At 40.4% G+C, this 8744-nt stretch overlaps 1 protein-coding gene across 5 annotated transcripts in view; it reads left to right on the top strand.

The window, feature by feature from the left end:
• The first annotated feature begins 419 nt into the window (after positions 1 to 419).
• The window catches only part of LOC122872121 (double-stranded RNA-specific editase 1-like), a 106181-nt gene continuing 97856 nt past the window's right edge, over positions 420 to 8744 (top strand). For 4 of the 5 annotated variants that reach the window (XM_044187898.1, XM_044187897.1, XM_044187896.1 and 1 more), the window contains exon 1: positions 421 to 613. The gene's annotated coding sequence lies outside the window, so the exon portion shown is untranslated. Of the gene's footprint in view, positions 614 to 8744 lie in introns of all 5 variants that reach the window. The other variant, XM_044187893.1, reaches the window with a different exon arrangement.

Here is an 8744-nt window from a genome sequence, read left to right as displayed (position 1 = left end):
CCTATAGAGCAGGTCTAGACGTACTCTTTATAATATTAATTACAGAGACCCAACAAATCCCCATCCTCCATGAGCAAGCACTTGGCGACAGTGGGAAGGAAAAACTTACTTTAAGAGGCAGAAACTTTGGACAGAACCAGACTCAATGGTGGGCGGCCTACAATACATTTGTCAATTTATTAAATTACACTGTAAAATACACTAGAGCATTTTAAATGCATTTCTCTAAAATCCTAGCGTTACACATGGCGTATAAAAACAGTTTTTTTTCTTTCAGTATGTATATAGGCATTGTGTCCAATCAGTTTGTCTGCTGGTGCGTAATGCGCCAATGTGGCCTCATTTCTCTGCGCCCACCTCTTTCCTCCTGTCCAATAAGAAAAGGCAGCTTTTGGAGCAGCCAGGAAAGACCTTCCCTGGTTCATATTGCTCACAGTGATTCCGTGATTGTTTTTCCTCCCTCGCTCATCCCGCACGGCTACACTCCACCATTGTGTTCTCCTGAGCGCTGTGGAGTTCGGACGCTGCAGCATCACCTGCGTCAGGGTCGGTTGGCTTTAACAGAGACTTCCCATACCCTTTGACTGAAAGCACCTTTACACAGAACCTCACCGTAAGTACCCACTAATGGGTCGCTTTCATATATATATATATATATATATATATTATTTTTTGCTTGAGTTCACACATTTATAGCGACTATTCCTCAAGTCAAAACTCAATTTTAAAATTTGTCAATTTAACCTTTTTTCGGCTAAAACATTCTAAGCACATGGCTCGTGAAACACCACACAGTAATTTTTTAACAAATAAAGCACACTGATTAGCACGGCATGTGTATAAGGTGAAAAGTGCAGCGGTTATGTTTGTGAAATTACAACTTCATTAACAGGCTGACGCTACTCACCACAGCACAGCTCGGTGATTTTTGGCGGAAGAAAACTGGGGATACAAGGCAAAGCAGTTGTATTATTGGACCTACCGCTGCAATATATCTTATCTGTACACCGAATTGAATGGCCAGTCCGAATGAATAAGACGAGCTCTTAAGTTAATTTATGACTAATATTGTTTAACCGATAATCCAGTTTTCCTTAAATTAGTAGCTTATTCCATTAAATTTGGCGTCACTTTTTCGTTTGACGTGAGGGAAAGCGCAGCGAGCACGACTCCTGAAATGTCTACTGTATATCGTAATATTTGAAGAATTATCAATTATATTATATTATTAGAATTAGCAGTTTATTAACACGATTGCTGTGCACCATAATAATCTACCATAAAACCAAATGTCAAAATCTGAGTCGCGCGATCAGTATTTGATCCTGTATCACACTAAACTCTATGAAACCCTGAACATTTAATCTTGCTTTTCTTATCTGCACACATACCCAGACATGCAAATAAGAACAATTTTTTATAAATATCTTCGGCCAAATCAGCTGGTTTAGTCATAGCCTGCCAAGCCTTAGGAAAAAAAGGGAACCAGGTTTGTGTAGCCTAAAAGAGAAACATTTATAAAAGGCGACTTTTTATAGAAGCAAATGCTGCTTGGTAAATGAGGAGTAGAACCTATAAGTAATGATTACTTTTCAGGGAAAGGTGATTTTGTTAACAACCAGGAGGCATCAAAAAGCAAGCTTTTTTGCTCATGCACCACAGAGGACAGGCAACATTTTCCAATCTGATAAAACTATTTTGGAAAATTTTCAGATTATAGGATTTCAATTTAACACTCACTGCTTCCACAAAGTCATGCATTGGGAAGAGAGAGATGGGACGATCTGAAACCCCCAGCACACCAGGGCACCCTGGTGTGCTGGTGGAAATGTTCTAGCCCACATCTTCCAAAACATGTTTTGAACATTTTGTACATCTGCATGAAATGCCCATTTTCATCCATATAAGTGGAAATAATAAGCATGCATTTTTTATTCCTTTATTCGTCCCTTTTGGTTCACTGTATGCTGTGCTGCTGGCCCTAATGACAATCAGTGGTAGCTTAATGGAAAGTGAGTGTTAAAATCAATATTATGCCATAAGGCATAGTTGACTTGACTTTGATGTCATTTCAAATTAAACACACTGCAGATAGACTGATATTTGGACTGAGGAATATTGACTTAATAACTCAATGTCCTATTGGAAGGTTTATTTTCTATATTGTCTTTGCAAAACAGTTTGGTCTAATTTAATTCCAAATGTTTCACTGATGCAAAAAAAATCAATTTGTGCTGAAACTATTGTCAAAAAATATGATTAAACGCACGGACCCTGTTACTCAATGAGAAAAGGTTGTTAAAGTTCATGACTCTTATCTTTAAGAATGGGTGTGTTTAAACATCCATTTTCTTGGAAACATGCATAAATTGTGCATACTACATTAAAAGACAATTCTAGTATGAAGACAGATCATCCTGTGTTATTCCCCTCTGAGGAAAACTGCCTTTGGCTGCAACATAACGCCTATTTGGCAAATTCATTTGTGCTGCGATTACTTCTGGCCTCTGCGTGGCTTGGCTCAACTTGCCTCAGGCTTTTTTGCTCTTGTCTTCCACTTAGCCTACATGCACAGAAATAGAACTAAAAAGGCGGATGACAGAATGCATGTTCACTTCCATGCATGTGTATTAAAGTCGGTTAGGTGTGACTCAATCAGTGGGCATCTTTAGCAAAACGGGACTCATTCTATTGTATTTACTGTACATCGCTTAAGCAGGAATCCGGGTTATAACCAGGACTGAGTGTTGTTTGAAATTTTTGGATACTAGTGCTGGAACGATGATTGAGTTTTGGTGCTAATACCAAAACAATCTCTTTTGAGAATTATTTTTTCCTACAGCAGCTTTTTATTATCATTTAACAAAAGAAGTTCTCAAATGTTAAATGTTGTCAAGATCTTACATACAGTCTAAAACTTAAATCAGAAACTATCTGATCCAAGAATAAGTACACAAGATTATGTGAGCAGACATTGCCAGCTTTCAGTACTGGACAGTTTTGATAATTGGGGTCTGCGTCCAACAGTTTTTCATAACCTTTCGAAACAGACAATCTGACAATCACGGCCACTTCACGTGGTGATTGACCGAGTCTGTGGAGGTGTGAAAGTAGGACAACGGGTACAACGGAGTCCAACACCATGAATACGTTTAAGGCCAGACTGTCCAAAAGTGTGCTCTGTTATTCCCTTCTGAATTATTGTTGTCTCTATAATGGTAGGCCGCCTTTGAGTGTGGCCATTCAGAACAGCTAAAAACACTTTTTCCTTTAGTTTGTTCCAAGTTTCCCCCGGCCTTTAGTGTTGTCCGCTATGGAAGATGGTTGGTTGTAGGTGATGACAGAAGACACTTCGTTTCGTAGGACTTTCACAATGTGCGATTCCACACCTCATGATTTACGCTCAGTGTCTACGTTTAGTTCCAATGCAGGAAGCGGTATGGCCTCTTATGTAGCACTGCAGCAAGTAAGTTTGTGTTTTGTCACACATCTGAATGTGTCCCTAACCAGGATCTTTAGATTAGTAACTGTACCATAGTCAGCGTGTGCAGATATTGTAGAAAAAAAGATAATTTTAAAACGTTGGCAGGTAGTGAAATCTGGGGTCTCCTACAAACATTTAGAATTTCACTTGTTTCTTCATCAGGCACTTCTTACGTCAGTATGACAGTTCTGGCCAACCCTGTATCTGAAAAATGGAGGGCTGCAGCTGATGCTTATGGTCGTTTTTGATTAATCTGTTGTTTGTGTTATTTTTTGTGTTCTGCTGATTGATGGCGGGCCGAGCGGCGGGCCGAGCGGCGGGCTGCTGCGACGCTCCGCTCTCTGGGATTAGCGGGGCAGACTGGGTGCTCGGAGCAGTTTGTAGACTGCTGAATCCTCTTTTAGACAATTACTGTGCCTTCAGCTTAACCCCATGTCTTACATGACTCAGTCAGTCATCTTTTTACTCTGCCATGCAGTCAGGCTCATGAGGACATGGACTGAAAAAGAAAGACACTCTGTAGGCGACAAGGCACTGACTAATATAGATTATGGCTTCTTTGCTGATGTCAGGCTCGACAACATTTTCTGTGGCCATCAAATGAATTTGAGCTCTTCACTTATGTCCTTTTGAATCACACTGTGAGACATTCAGGAAAGGTTTAGAATTCTATCCTTTTTATCTGCTGATGGACACGGTGGAAATTGTCTTTGCGTTGAAGATGAAATATTGGCCGGTGTAGCCTAGTGGAGCGGAGAATTCGATTTTGTGTTGATTTGACCAGGTTTTCTTCAGTTTTATGGTTGAAAGCAGTTGTTCCCAACTGGTGGGTTGTGGACCAAAAGTGGACTGCAGGTCTATTCCGAGTGGGTCGCGAGCATGTGGATCAACTTCTTTAAAAAAACAACAACAAAATGAAAACAACAAACAGCTAAACAAAAAACGTTACGTTTTAGTGTAGTGGTGTAGTGCTGCAGTTTCCCTGCAGAGTGAGCAGCAAGTAGCCTATCAATGCTGGCGCTCGCGCTCGCATTACCCTTGCCTTGCATGTACATTGATTGTTGTGTGCCCGCTTGTAGCAGAGATGTAGAAGAAGCTAATGTTCTCCACAACATGGACAAAGACAAGAATAACAGAATATATTCAGCTTGGTTTTACCTACACTGAACACAAAAAGTCTAAGGGAAAATCTGGACCCTGACGCTAGACCAGTTGGGAACAACTTCTCCGTCCTGCCAGGAGTAGAATTCCAGGAGAAACAATGATATTTTGCTGTTTTCTTTGAGTTAATTCATTGAATAGAATATCACAGCAGCTGCAAATAAGAGCTGTCAAATTCAAAGGTGTCCTGAATCCAACTACTCCTAATACCTAATAACAGAATAGAATCTGTGTGTTTTCTGATCTGGCACCCCTATCGGCAGAATGGCATTGTTTGTCCAAGCCTTCCAAAATGACCCATATGAAAACCTATGGTTTTTTTTTGATCTGGCACGTCTATGTTAGAGGCTTGGTTACATTTGGGCAACCAAAACTACTTGGTCAGGGATAGACTGCCTTCATGATTTAAAAGAAACCAACGTTTAGTGATTTTTAGGAGACAAGATGAGAACAACGGTCTCCACTTTGTATGCTCGACCATCCGCCCTAACTTCTTACCTAAAAGGAAAACCACACTGGTGGCATCTGACACATGTCAGAACACCTGCCGTTTATGTAAGCCTGCACTCTTTGGTGCCTTGACATGTCTTAGTGGGTTGACACACTTCAACACATCAGGGTATGCCACTGTCAACATGCGCAAAAGCAACAATTTGATCATATTTGCTGTAATTTTTCTTATTTCTTGGAGAAACATTGAACACTTGTAGTTTCATCGGAATTAAATGGCTTTAAAATGGTTGAATGTAATTGTATAGTATGGGTGTGGATTCTTTATTGCTGTCGGTCTAACTGTAATTGGGACATTGAAGGTCCTGAGCAGAGGAGGACGTCACCCCCTCTGCCTGTGCTTTGTTTATACAGCCGGTCCGGCCTCGCGTGCATGTGAGTCCCTCCCTGCGAGCTGTTTTAAGGGTTTATTTCAGCCAAACCAGAGTTGGTGATTGTTAGAACAGTGGAAAGACTAACAAAGACGGTTTTGGTGAGTTTTATTTTGTTTCTGTCCAGTTTGAATGCAGTGTGTTTAACGATGATCTGCACGGTCAAATTATTGTTTTTTTTTCCAATTGAGTCTGGTGGCGAGCTTACTGTTTAACAAAAAGGTCTAGCTCTCTAGGGATCCTTTCCATAATGTTGTCAGACACTTAGAATAACAATCTGACAATCTTTCAGTGACAAAAACAAGCACTTTTAGTGGACGTACTTTGACAGGCGCATTTGTCTCCAAGGATTACGTTGCAGCCATTGCAGCCCGTTTCGCGGCTGCCTTTTCACATCTAACTCTGTGAATTAAGGGTTTATTTCTTCCAAACCAGAGTTGGTGATTGTTGGAACAGTGGAAAGACTAACAAAGACGATTTTGGTGAGTTTTATTTTGTGTCTGTCCACACAATGAATGAAGTGTGTTTTGCAATGATCTGCAAGGTAAAATGACTGTTTTTCTCAATGGAGTCTGGTGGGCCATAGCTCCCATTTGTTTTGGTCTGAGATGCTGGTTAGATTTAATGGCAGTAAATGTTGCATACAGCTCCTTTTAAGAAATGTCAAAACTGAAAAAGTTCTGAACTACCTGCTTGAATACACCTCTGGCCTTGTTCCCTATCCTATGAACAACACCCCTGCTATCCTTAACCAAGCTATTTCCCTTTCCTGCCTTAACAATGCACCTTTGAACTTGAGAGGAGAGTGTTGCGGTGCTCCGGGATGTACAAGCATCCCTCTTTTATCTTAATGACAGCCTTGTCCCGGGGCGACTGCTGGACGAAGAAGTGTCCTTATCTCAGAGAGAGGCGAGAGCCTTGACAGAGGACAAGAGGCTTCACGCCGACCAGATCTGTCTGCGATTCCGAAGGGGTTTCATGATCACAGTGAAGCAAGGTGTCCGTCCTCACAGCACTGCTAGGTTAATGCTGAAAGAACATAGAGTGGTTTCAGTGTGACAAGAGGAATGACGAATGTTTGTATTTGTTCATCATTCATTATGATCCGACTCCATCAGTCCACACCTCATTATTTTCCTAATCATTAAGCAGAATGATAAAGCCCCCTTTTATTTGAGTCATTGCTAATATTAGGTCTGCTTTGTAAGTCAGAGGGAGAACCAAGAAAGGAGCAGAATGCTGATCTCATTGTGAAATTCACTTAGGCATTGCAGACAGATGGCTTCTAAAAACAGGCTTAAAATCCCACCGCCAGACGAGGGAATGTGCTGTGTGGTTTAGAAATATGTTAAGCCAATGTGATTTGATGCATCAGCAGCAGGTGAGGAGATACTGGAAGCTAGACCTCTGTTGACAGGATGGTGTAGAGGCAGATGTGTGCGTCATAGACTGAAGATAGTATGTGGGATTTTTAAAGCTATGTGACTGTGATTTTGAAAGAAGAAATAACACCTGCGTCCTCTCACAAATTAAAAGTTTCATTCATCAGAAATAAAACACACTTGTTGAATTCAGTGCGCGCATGAATTTTGCTGCTACAGCTTTAATTAGTCTGGTATGACCAGTAGCTCATGGCTAATGTTAGCTAATGTTAGCAAACTTTTGAGCGATATTGCTGTGTAACTGACATTACTGACTCAGTATACTGACTAAGTCAACATTCTTCACTGTTTTGTACTAACAATAACACAAAACATCAACAATAGACATCAATCAAAAAATGCAACTTCCAGTTAAACTTAAAGCTGCATTAACTGATTTTCTGGCCACTTGGGGGCAATAAAACTAGCTGTAAACACAACGTTGACATGTTATCATTTTATAAAGTTCATATGACAAACACGTCAGCAAACAGTTGCTTATTTACTGTACACATCCAGCACACAGAGTAACATTAGAATTCATTTGTAGTCATGTCTCTGGCTAATGATCATCCTCCTTTTAGCTCTGGTCTCCACCAGCTCCTGAGGAAAATATCTGGCTCTTCAGCTGCTAAATGCTTCACTATCTTCACTAGTCTCTAACTGTGTCTGTCTGCTGTTTGCTGCTGAGCGGACAGTGTACAGTGGGTTTATCACAGCTTTTTCACTGAAAGCAGCTGCCTAGCTGCTAAAGGTGCAGGCTGTAAACCCAAAGAAATGAGCTGATAGACGCTAAAAAGCTCTGTAGAGCTGAGGGGAATCGCAGAGTTGGTGATAATTCTCTGGGTTCATCACAGTGAGCGACACCTGTCACATTATATTTTTCCCCATGTTAAATATACTGTTTAGTGCTGCTAGTGCAGAAAGCAAAATCTCTTTCTTTTGTTGTTGTTGTTTGCTAAGATCTTTTGTTCCTTGCATTGTGGGACTACACCCACGGCACATTTAAGAACCACGCTTTTTTGTATGCATACTGACTATTTGAGTATAGAGCGGTGAAGTCCTGATGTCACCTCTGCGCTAACTGCTGTTCAGCTTCTGTAGCTTCTTGTAAATGAATAGGAATATGTCTTTGAGGGTTCTTTCATTTGCTTTTTGGGGGAAAAAAAACGTGTTCTTGGGGTTTACTATCTATATTTTAAGATAAATGAGTATGTACAACAGCAGTTGTGGTTAGAATTCCATGTTAAACAACAATGACATTGTTAACATACAAAAACTACAGCTCCCAAGAAGTTTTACTAGCTTAATTTAGCTCCACACGCTCTCTACTATTATTATCACTATTATCACCTTTACAACGTTTTTGCTGTCTCTGCTGCACTGCTATTTGTAATGATAGGTGTTTACATATGTGTTATTTGAAGTAAAGTAGAGATAATGGTTAACACAGTGTACTAACGTGTGAACAGTAAAGTAGTTAGCATGGCTAGCATGAAGTTCGAATCTTCATATGTTTTTATTCTTTTGAAATAAGAAACATTACACTATTGTTACAGCCATGTCTGGACTAGCCAAGGCTCTTGACTCGCCAAATTCTGTCAAGCTGGTTCAATTTTCAATAAAATTTTATTCATATAGCGCCAATTCATAACAGAAGTTATCTCAGGGCACTTTTCCTACAGAGCAGGTCTAGACCGTACTCATTACAATATTATTTACAGAGACCCAACAAATCCCACCATGAGCAAGCATTTAGCGATGACGCTAACTCAAGAAGGCCTTGTGCTCGTGTAA

Source organism: Siniperca chuatsi, linkage group LG24 (assembly GCF_020085105.1).
Source record: "Siniperca chuatsi isolate FFG_IHB_CAS linkage group LG24, ASM2008510v1, whole genome shotgun sequence".
Classification (NCBI taxonomy): Eukaryota; Metazoa; Chordata; class Actinopteri; order Centrarchiformes; family Sinipercidae; genus Siniperca; species Siniperca chuatsi.
The sequence above is the reverse complement of the archived record's forward strand: the minus strand, read 5'-3'. Positions and strand labels throughout refer to the sequence as shown.